At 45.6% G+C, this 10,690-nt stretch overlaps 1 long non-coding RNA gene across 2 annotated transcripts in view; it reads left to right on the top strand.

The window, feature by feature from the left end:
- Gm39816 overlaps window positions 1-10,690 on the top strand; it is a 91,974-nt gene that overhangs the window by 49,577 nt on the left and 31,707 nt on the right. The window lies entirely within an intron of this gene.

Raw genomic sequence — 10,690 nt, 5'->3', positions numbered from 1 at the left:
TCCACCCCAAAGGCTATATTAACATTGGATGGAAGTGGGGTGGAGAGAGAGAGAGAGAGAGAGAGAGAGAGAGAGAGAGAGAGAGAGAGAGCTGTCTCTCCAATGATGGTGAAGAGCAGGGAGAGAGGGAAAAGGGGAGATGTCAAAGAAACAAACTCAGCTGATTGCATTGTCGATAGCCAGGCCCTGGGTTAGGTGCAGTGCTCTGAAGCCATCTGGCAGCCCCCTTTAGTACTCAGAGGTAAATCACTGTGAAGTCCCTTGCTATTTGAGGCATTAATCACGCTGAATTTCTTTGTTATGCCGGGGTCCAGATCAAGTGTAATTCCATTGGAATGCCATGGCATTCTAGTATCAATTAATCTTAGTACCTTTCTCTGCATGTGCCCCTGTGTGTACTAGTTATTTGCTCTGTTAGCACCCAGCTTCCCCCACCCCTCAGTCTTAGAAAGGACCAGGGCAGATCACACTTTACACTTGAGCCTTGTGAGTGATGGGGTGATCAAAGGGTTGCTTATATTCCCCAGAAGATGCAGAGAAACCTGGGGTTTGAACTTTGGCTCCGCTCTTGGCCAGCTGAGTGACTTTGGGGAGGGGGTACGTTGTCCAACTTCACTTTCCTCATTTGTCAAATGGAAAATACCATAGTTCCTACAACTAGAGTGTAAGGAACATTAAAACAATAGCAACAAACCAACTACCCCTCCCCAAGAACACAGCAAAGCTAACCAGACCCCAAGCCTCAGAGAACATCTACACAGTGTGACTAGGCTCTCTGAGGCTGCAGAGCTTCTCGTGGGCCTTTACACTTTTCACTCGTGAGTGTTTTTATAACAAAGCTTATGAAATGAAAAGAGCAAGCAAGAATCCATCGAGAACAAAGACTGCTGATGAGAGACGGCTCTTATGGGATCATAGGTGATACTGCAGAAATCTTGCTTCTGGGACATGGGGGTGCCAGGGTGGTGTTGCAGTTCACTTTCAAGCCCAACATTTTGAATGTTTGTAGCAGAAGGTGCCTGTTATTGGCTCCAGGAGGCCCATGCCTGCCTCTTGAGCCTTCCCAGAAAATGCCTAAGCAATAATTGAAGGTCAGAGGCTAGGAGTCTTGGCTTTCCACTGGTAAATAATGAATGTTGCGCTAGCTGCACACTCTACATTGAGAGGCAGAAGGAAAGGGAAAAAAAACCAGCAACAAACAATAAAAAAAAATCACTGAATAAACATTAATCTGCACCGTTATCCACAAATAGCTCCTGTCAGATCTCACAAAAGATACCGCCATCCTCTCTCCTGTCTGGTCCTTTGTGTCCTGCCACAAAATAGAACTCGTGGCCCTAGATGTTTGACCTAGTATAAAAAGCAGTATATTTTCATGACCTGGTAACAGTCACATTTCTGCACCATAAAATATTTAAGAAGGCGAGGCCATGCCTGCAAGATCTTGAGGCAGGTGCAACCAGCATGTGCCCCTTGATTATTTATTTATTTAGCTCTCTGTATGGCAAGGCTTAAATGCTTTTCAGGCCAAATAATTAAATTCCATTATGGAAAGTGGGGATAGTTGGCAAAATGTACTCACTATTAGACCCTAGCGTCCTCAGGGGAGTTCCATGGGAAGGATAAGGAAAAAGGGATGCTGCTTATGTGTAAGATGTGCAGTGTGATTTAGATTGGGCCCTCAGGAGTGACACGAGGGAGGGGGTTATCAGTCATCAGTCTCCTGGACCCTGACTCTGTTGACTTTAGCTTTTAAGCTAAATCCAGCCCACTGCTTGTTTTTGTATATCCACTAGCAGAATATGGCCCTTTTTTTTTTTTTGTTTTTGTTTTTGTTTTTTCGAGACAGGGTTTCTCTGTATAGCCCTGGCTGTCCTGGAGCTCACTTTGTAGAGCAGGCTGGCCTCGAACTCAGAAATCCGCCTGCCTCTGCCTCCTGAGTGCCGGGATTAAAGGCGTGCGCCAACACGCCCGGCTCAGAATACGGCTCTTTAAAAAATAATATTTTATAGAATGGGAAACTCTGTGAAGTCAAAACTTTGTTGTCCATAAAAATGATGTGGATACAACCATAATTTCTTTACATGCGGAATACTGGCATATTTGCATCAGCACCATTTGAATTTTGTGACAGCACATGGCTACGAAGCCAACAATACTTTCCAAACGGTCCTTCAAAGCAAGAGGTTCTGATGGTTCTTAGACAATGATTCTCAACCTGTGAGTCACAGCCCCCTTGGAGGGTCAAATGACCCTTTCACAGGGGTTGCCTAAAACCATTAGAAAGCAGATATTTACATTATAATTGACAACAGCAGCAAAATCACAGTTATTAAGTAGCAATGAAAATAATTTTATGGTTGGGGGTTACCAGAACATGAGGAACTGTATTAAAGGGTCACAGTATTCGGGAGGTTGAGAACATTGGTCTAGATAAATGTGAACTGGAAATAGTCCGTCACTGTGGCTAGAAGAGTTTCCTCTGTCTCTGTCTCTCTGTCTCTCTGTCTCTCTGTCTGTCTCTCTGTCTCTGTCTCTCTGTCTCTCTGTCTCTCTGTCTCTCTCTCTCTCTCTGTGTAAGTTTGGCTTTCTACATGGGTGCTAGAAATCTGAACTCAGGTTCTCCATGTTTGTGTGGCAATTGTTTTACTGACTGACTTTCACTATCTTCCCATCCATCCCTAGGTTCCTACGTTGTCAATGCATTTGGGTGTGGGTTTGATGATAATGGATTTGATGCTGATGGACTGGCTGGATGCATTTGGGTGTGGGTTTGATGCTGATGAGATGGCTACTTTCTGAAGTGTACAGATGGGCAAGTTAAAGGATGAGGGTGGCCATACTCTAGAGCAGCATTTGGAGCCTATAACCTTCCCTCCAAAATGCTGTCTCTAGACCATATACCCTTTTGCATTGGCTCCAGTCTCTCTGCATCCCCTCACTGTCTCCATTGCTCTTACTGAAGCTTGAGGTCTGAGCATCACCTCTGAACTCTTGAGTAAGCCTTCAGAGCAATCTTTCTCTATAGTTGACAACCAACAGTTTATCTTCCATGTAAAATTTCCATCGATGCTTTCAGACACACACAGTTCTACACGGGTATCTTCCACACTTGAAGTCTTTTTCTTGGATGGCATCTGGGAAAGGCTTTCCTTTGAACAGCAGCCCGCACCCCGCCCCACCCCTCTTTATTCTGCCATGTCTTTGTATCACTGTCCCAGCATTTGATAGTGTTGGACTTTATCTGGTTTGGCTTCCTGGATTTCACCCATTTTCCCCCACCACATAGGAAGCTCTTTAGAATTGGGATCTTCAAGGTCTGTTTTATTAGATCCCCCGCCCCCAATATCTTGCATGAAGACTCAGGAAAAGTTTGTTGCATAAATAATACGAGATGAGTCTCTCCGCTCGAACTCATTGTAGTTTTGGCATCAAACTCTGCTTGCCTGAATCTCCAGGGAGATGGTGAATTTATATCTATGTCCTTGCTCTCCAAGACAAGTCTGTCTCCTTCTTGAGGTCTGCTCTCTTGTAAGGTTAGCCTGCTTCTTTTAGGTGAACTCTAATAAAGTGTTGGTTACTGTTAACTATCAATTCCATAGAATCTCTTGAGAGATGGGCATGACGGTGGCAGTTAGCTTGATTATGTTACTTAGTGTGGGGAGACCCACCCACTGTGGGCTGCCCCATTTCCTGGCTGGGTCCTGGATGGTACTGTGGAGAAAAGAGCTGAGTCACAGCATTCCTCGCTCTCTGCTTCCTGATTGTGGGAACAACATCACCAGCTGCTTCAGGCTCCTGCTTGATTTCCCTGCCAGGATGGGCTGCCCATTTAACGATGAGCAAAAAGGAAACCTTTCCCTCTTCAGTTCCCTCTTCAGTTGCCTTTGTCCGTGTATGTTATCAGAGCCACAGGAAGAGAATCCAAGACACCCAGTGCAGGCATCTGTTTGCAGCTTCCTGTTTGAGGCAAACTCTGTGAAGCTTCTTTTAGATCCCTATGGATCTATTATTTCCTGCCCCATATTCTGGTTGCTTTTGTCTCTATGACAACCTGCCCCATCTATCTTTTGATGGATACTGTTTGGCTGCTAGATGTGAGTGGCATTGCCTAAAACATACAGACTTTAGTCACCAGGGTCAGCTTTTTGTGAGCAATGAGCTGACTTGACAGGAATTCAGAAGGCTGGCTCCTTTGCTTGCAGTGGAGAGAACCTTGGGAGTCTGTAGCTTATACTGTAGGTTCCCTGAGCAATCAGCTCAAAAGGCTCTTCGTGGGAATTTGGTGGGGCTTTGCCAGAAACCAGGCTCTGGCTTCCCTTTTCTCTCTTCCTGCATCTGCCTTACCAGTTTCTCTTGGGGATGGTTCCCTAACAAGTCCCTCACTCTGTAAGTTTCCTCTCTGGCTCTACTTCTATCTCTCTGCTAACATGCCTAATGTGCCACGCTTCCAATATCAGAGAGCTATCTGCCATTTCAAGACGGATATAATGTGACCAACAGCACTAGCAATGCCAGTGTTTCACACATATTGTTGTTGTTATTGTTTTGGTGTTGTCTAGGTCTCATGGGGCATCAGACAGGAAGACTTTGGAGGACCCTGAAATTTAAACCATGAAGGTCATTTATTATTTTGTTAACAAATGAGGCTTATACCTATTAAAGAAATCACACAAAAGGAGGAAACTAAGAATGCCCTCATGTGGGGGGGGTGCGAGGGGGGGGGGCCCAACAACCCAAAGCCCGGGACTGGGGAAATGATGTAGCTGGAATCTGGTCCCTAGAACTCACATAAAAAAGCTGTGTGGGATGCCGCACACTTATACTCCTAGTGCTGGAGAAGCAGAGACAAGAGGAATCTCCGGGGCTCACTGGACAGCCAGCATTGCCTACTTGCTGAGCTCAGCACCAGTGAGACATACTTTTTTATTTTTTGTAAGTGGTTGGCATCTGAAGACTGACACCTGAGGTTGTAATCTGTCCTCCATTCCCCGAGTGTACAGCCTTGCACTATAGCTGCATACACATAAACACATATAAGTGTGAGTCTACATTTTATTTTACAGACTGCTTATGAGTCTGTATTGCAAAGGAAGTTCACAATCAGGAAGTTCTACTTTAAGTTCCACTCTGGCAGATGTGCTTAGGTCCCCTGAAGTGATCACCAACAGGCCACCCATCTTTTCTATCTCACACAGACTGGTCTTCTGTAAGATCGGCACGTCCGGGTTGATACAGCTTTTGTCGTCCTCCTCCACCAGACGGTTCAATTAGTCAAAATTCTTTCTGCCCAGTGTATTCAAGCCAGACACTCCTTCAAAGCCCAATGCCCATCCTTAAGGCATCAGGTTGCTTCTTCCTGATGGGTCCCTGAGGGGAAGGAGAATGCTGCTGGTGTGGTCCATGCACCAGGGTATGCCAACACCAGCAGGAAGAGGAGAAAGGAGCTTGCTTTCTGGCAGACTGTCTGGAATGAACGACCCATGAAGGAATCAGAAGGGAAGATGCTTTTCCGCCAGTGCCCTGCCCCGACACCCACAAAGTCACACCGTAACACTGCTTTCAATGCCTTGGTATCTTGGCATCACCTGGATGCCTTTACTTGCTAGATACATGGAATTAGTTCCACATACCTTCCCTCACAATTAGCATATTAATGTGGCAGACTGATAACACTGTGAGGGCGACTGCTTGAGCATGCTGCCTTTTTTTTTTTTTTTTGAGCGCTAAAGAGTAGCTTCCTTTTCTCTAGTGAACCTCAGCACATTGACACCGAGTCACCAGACTGAAATTGTAAAAAGGAAGTCTCTTTGACCTCCTCATTCCTCCTGAAGGGAAACTAGAGCTTTGACTGACGTACGATCTGATTCAAGTGAGGCTCAGTGGTCCCATGGAATGATAGACTGGTTGAAAGAAACAATTAAGAGGAGAGGTCCTCGGTCTTGCAAAGACCATATGCCCCAGTACAGGGGAATGCCAGGGCCAGGAAGCGGGAGTGGGTGGGTTGGGGAGCAGGGCAGGGGGAGGGTATAGGGGACTTTCAGGATAGTAGTTGAAATGTAAATGAAGAAAATATCTATTAAAAATTGTTTAAAAAAGAGTATATAAAAAGAAATTACTTATTTATTTACTTATTTATATTTACTTACATCCCAAATTCTGCCCCCTCACTGTCCCCCCCTTACAGAGTCCCTTTTCCCACTCCCTCTCCTTTACCTCTGAGAGGTTGGGGTCTCCTTGAGAATCCCTCTATCTTGGTGCATCAAGCCTCTGTGGAATTAGGTGCCCCCTCTCCCACTGAGGCCAGACAAGGCAGCCCTGTTGAGGACCAGATACCACAGCCAAGCTACAGCTTTAGGGACAGTCCCAGCTCCAGTTGTTGGGGGACCCACATGGAGGCTGAGCTGCATGTCAGCTACATATGAGCAGGGCTGGGGGCTTGGAGCAGCTCATGTATGCTCTTTAGTTGGTGGTTCAGTCTCTGAGAGTTCCCAGGGTCCAGGTTGGTTGACTCTATTGGTTAGTCTTCCTGTGGGGTTCCTAACCCCTTCAGGGCCTTCAGTTCTTCCCCCAACTCTTCCATAAGGGCCCTCAACCGCTGTCCAATGTTTGGCCGTGGGTATCTGCATCTGTTTCAGCCAGCTGCTGGGTAGACCCTCTCAGAGGACAGTTATTAAAAATATTTTTTTCTGAGCCACAGGGTGGTGGCACACGCTTTTAATCCCAGCACTTGGAAGGTGAAGGCAGATGGATCCAAGCTCAAGGTTAGCATGGTCTACAGAGTGAGATCCAGGGCCATACGGAGAAACCCTGTCTTGAAAAAACGAAAACAATTTTTTTTTGCATGTATGGTATGTGTGTGTATTCCCATATGTGGATGGACACACATGTGTGTGGGTGTATGTACATGTGTTCATGTTGTGGAGTCCAGAAGTTGGTATCTTCCTTGATTGCCCTCTAGCACATGAGGCAAGGCCTCTCATCTGAACCCAGAACTAGTCAATTTGGCTAGTCTAGCCATCTAGCTTGCTCCAGGTAGCCACTGTTTTTGCCTTCCAAGTGCTGGGATTACTGGTGGCTGCAGTGCTCTTGAGTGGGTGTTGGGGATCTGCACTGTGGTTCTCATGGTTTCAGGGTAAGTGCTTTGCTCATGAGCAGACGTCTAGCAGGCGTCTAGTAGTCTCCCAGAATTTTAAATATTACCCTCTCATACTATAAGAGAAAAGTTGGTGCTGATAGGAAAAATGAGACAAATCTGTATTTTCTGGATGACAGACATGGGTCAAATCTTAGCTTTTCTAGTAGGTATTTGTGGGTCAAATGTTCAAGGTCTCTGAGTGTTCAGTTTTGAGAACTTGGGTAGAACTTCTTGGGAAAGAAATTTCATTTAAAAATAATCTTCAGGGATAGTGTAATACAAAATTTGCTGGTAGAAAGGGGCTATTCAAATGCCTCATGGCCATTCTTTCCCCAAAGAAGCACAGCTAACAGATGGCCAATCTGGTATCTAAGTCTGCTGGCTTCCGATCTGATGTTCCGTCCCCTTCCAGGATTCCTCACTCAAGATACTTTCCTGTCTGAAACAGGGCTGTTGACTCTTCTGCAGACTTTGAAAATTAGACCTATTATACAGGTATTAGAGATCATTGCCAACTAAGACCCAGAATGTAGTACAAGTTATAAGGGCATGAGTTGGTTTATGTCAGATAATGAAGCAACAAGAAAGGGTAGAAATGATATTGATCATTCATTCACATGGGCATTCCCATGTGAATGAATGAAGTAGATCTAGCCTCTATGCCCGCTGTAGCAGTCAGTGGGGCGAAGTCATGGGATTCTCTTTTTAAAACTCATCTGTACAACTTAAGAAAGACCCAGGTAGGTAAACATCAGCTGAAGGGAGGAAGCCCAAGTGGGCACAGGTCAGAATCAAAGACTGTGCGACTCAAGAGAGTCAGAGCTGAAAATGGAAAGAAAGCTTTTGTTTTCTTCTCTTTTCGAGGCAGGTCTTGTCATATAGCTTAGGCAAGCCTTGAGTTCACTGTGTATTGGAAGACGGCCTCTGACTGGCTGAATCTCCTTGCCTTCATCTCTCGAGTGATGGGATTCCAGATGTGCACCACCATACCTGACTGCAAATGGAGCTTTTCTGTTTTCACTTAAAAGTTCTACAGTTTTACAATGATTAGTGATTCCTTAAAATGGGACTTTTGACAAGCACTCAGGGAATATTTGTATATATTTAAGGCTGGTGTCAGAGCAGAAGCCCGTTTTCACATTAACAGTTTCAGCAATAGGATGTAATGATGTCAGTCTCTACTAGTGAATCTTACTGAGGGCCAGTTCTATGATGTGTGGTTTAAATGCACGGCCTCATTTTTTTTTATTAGTTTTAATCATGTGTTTATGTGTGGGTATGAGCATGAGAGTGCAGGTGCCAGGAAAAAGCTGGAGATGTCAGCCTGGAACTGGAGTTGTAGGGTTGTGGTCTGTCTTATATGGATGCTTAGAATTGAACTCAGGCCCTCTGGAAGAGCAATACTTGGACTTAATTGCTGAGCCTTTGATATTACCATTATTTTTCATGGACAGAGAAATTAGAATGCTAGGAAGTCTTGATGAAAAAACCCGGGGTCAGCCTCAGGGTCCAGAGTCATGTTGTCCAACTTACAGAGTGGTCTTAGTTGCTTTTCTATTGCTGTGGTAAGATGTCACAATCAAGACAACCTATAGAAGCAAGAGTTTAGTTTGGAGTTTACAGTTTCAGAAGGTTATAGTAAATGAACACCATAGTGGGGAGAATGGCAGTAGGCAGACAAACATGGTGCTGGAGCAGGAGCTGAGAGCTCCTTGAGACAGCCAGAAGGCAGAGAGAGCACACTGGGAATGGCATGAGCTTCTGATCCCTCAAAGCCCACCCCCGGTGACATACTTCCTCCAACAAGGCCACACCTCCTAATCCTTCCCAAACTGTTCCATCAATGAACAACCAAGCATTCCAATATATGAGCTTGTGGGAATCATTTTCATTTATAGCACCCCAAGAGCCCTGGATATCAAATACTTCTCAGCTTGCTTTAGAGGGAGACACAGTTGGTAGGCTCAGCTCCCTGGCTTGCAACTGTACAATTTGGGCAATTACTGGGCATGCCTGTGGTTTGGTTTCCCATGGTTGTACAACGGGTTATGTCCCAGGGTTTTCTAGTAAGAAATTAGATTAGAAAATATTCATCAAAGAGTTGTGTTAGGGCTGAGAGGATGGTGCCGTGGGTAAGAAAGTGTGCTGCACTGGCATAACTTGAATTTGGATCCTCATTATCCACACAGTAAGCAGGCATTGCTGCATTTACATGTACACCTGGCATCGGAGGGCAGAGATGGGCAGTTTTGGGATTTTACTGACCATGCAGCCTAGCTAAAGTGGAGTGCTTCAGGAAGACAACCAACATCTTCCTTTGGTTTCTGAACGCATGCCCACACACGCACGTATGCACGCACGCACACACTCACACACCTTTTATGTGTACAGGTGTTTTACCTTCATATATGCCTATATATCACTTGTGTGCCTGGCCTCTAGAGGTCAAAAATCAGTATCAGATCCCCTGGAACTGGAGTTAGAGACAATTGTGAGTCACCATCTAGGTGCTGGGAATCAAATTTAGGTCTTCTGGAAGAGCCGTTAGCCTTCAGCTCCCTTCTCACACATATTTTTCTAAAAAGTTCATGTTGATTTGCTGGAATGGCAGCTTTTCCAGAGTTTTTTTTTTCTCTTCCATTTGCACTCTCCCTCCTGCAGCCTTGGACTTCCTTAGATCCAGGCAGTCCTTTCCATGGGAGTCTCAGTACTAGCTACAGGATGTTTGGTCACAGTGGTAACAGATTGGGGAGGACAGGAAGCTGCTCTGGGAGGTAAATGGATTTCAGCTGCTGTTGGAGCCGCTGTCAGCTCAGTGGGCTTTGAGTCTTCGGGGCAAGACTGATAAGGGCTGTGAGAAAAGTGGGGGAGTGAGAGCAGAGATCGGGAGACAGGATGCCTGTCAAGCCTTGAGGGCTGTGCATTGTGTCTGTAAGGCTCCCTCCTGGAGCCGCTCTGAAGGGACGCTCAGGCTCTGAAGGGACGCTCAGAGGCTCAGGATGAGTTTTTGAGTTCAAGAATGGGAAGAAAGGAAGTTTAGATGGCAAACAGCCACATTTGACATTTTGAGATACAACCTTTCCTCTGTTTTTCACCTGTGTGTGTGTGTGTGCATGTGCTACTGTGTGCCTGTGGAGAGCAATGGAATTGGGTTCTCTTTCCACTGTGTGGGTCCTAGGGATCAAACTCAGGCCTTAGCTGGGAGGCCTTTTCCTGGTAAGTCATCTCACTAGCCCCCACATTCTCCTTTGGTACCTTTGGCTCTTTGTGGATTTTCACCTGACCTTTGCCACTGACTATATGATATTTGACAACCTATTTTACTTCTTTCTTTCTTTCTTTCTTTCTTTCTTCCTTTTTTTTTTTTTTGGTTTTTCGAGACAGGGTTTCCCTGGCTATCCTGGAACCCACTCTGTAGACCTGGCTGGCCTTGAACTCAGAAATCCACCTGCCTCTGCCTCCCAAGTGCTGGGGTTAAAGCTGTGCGCCACCACTGCCTGGCTACTTCTTTAATTCTTATTCACTACATAAAAAATGCTTGCCACTCTGACT

Source organism: Mus musculus, chromosome 11 (genome assembly GCF_000001635.26).
Source record: "Mus musculus strain C57BL/6J chromosome 11, GRCm38.p6 C57BL/6J".
In the NCBI taxonomy this organism is placed as follows: domain Eukaryota; kingdom Metazoa; phylum Chordata; class Mammalia; order Rodentia; family Muridae; genus Mus; species Mus musculus.
The sequence above is the reverse complement of the archived record's forward strand: the minus strand, read 5'-3'. Positions and strand labels throughout refer to the sequence as shown.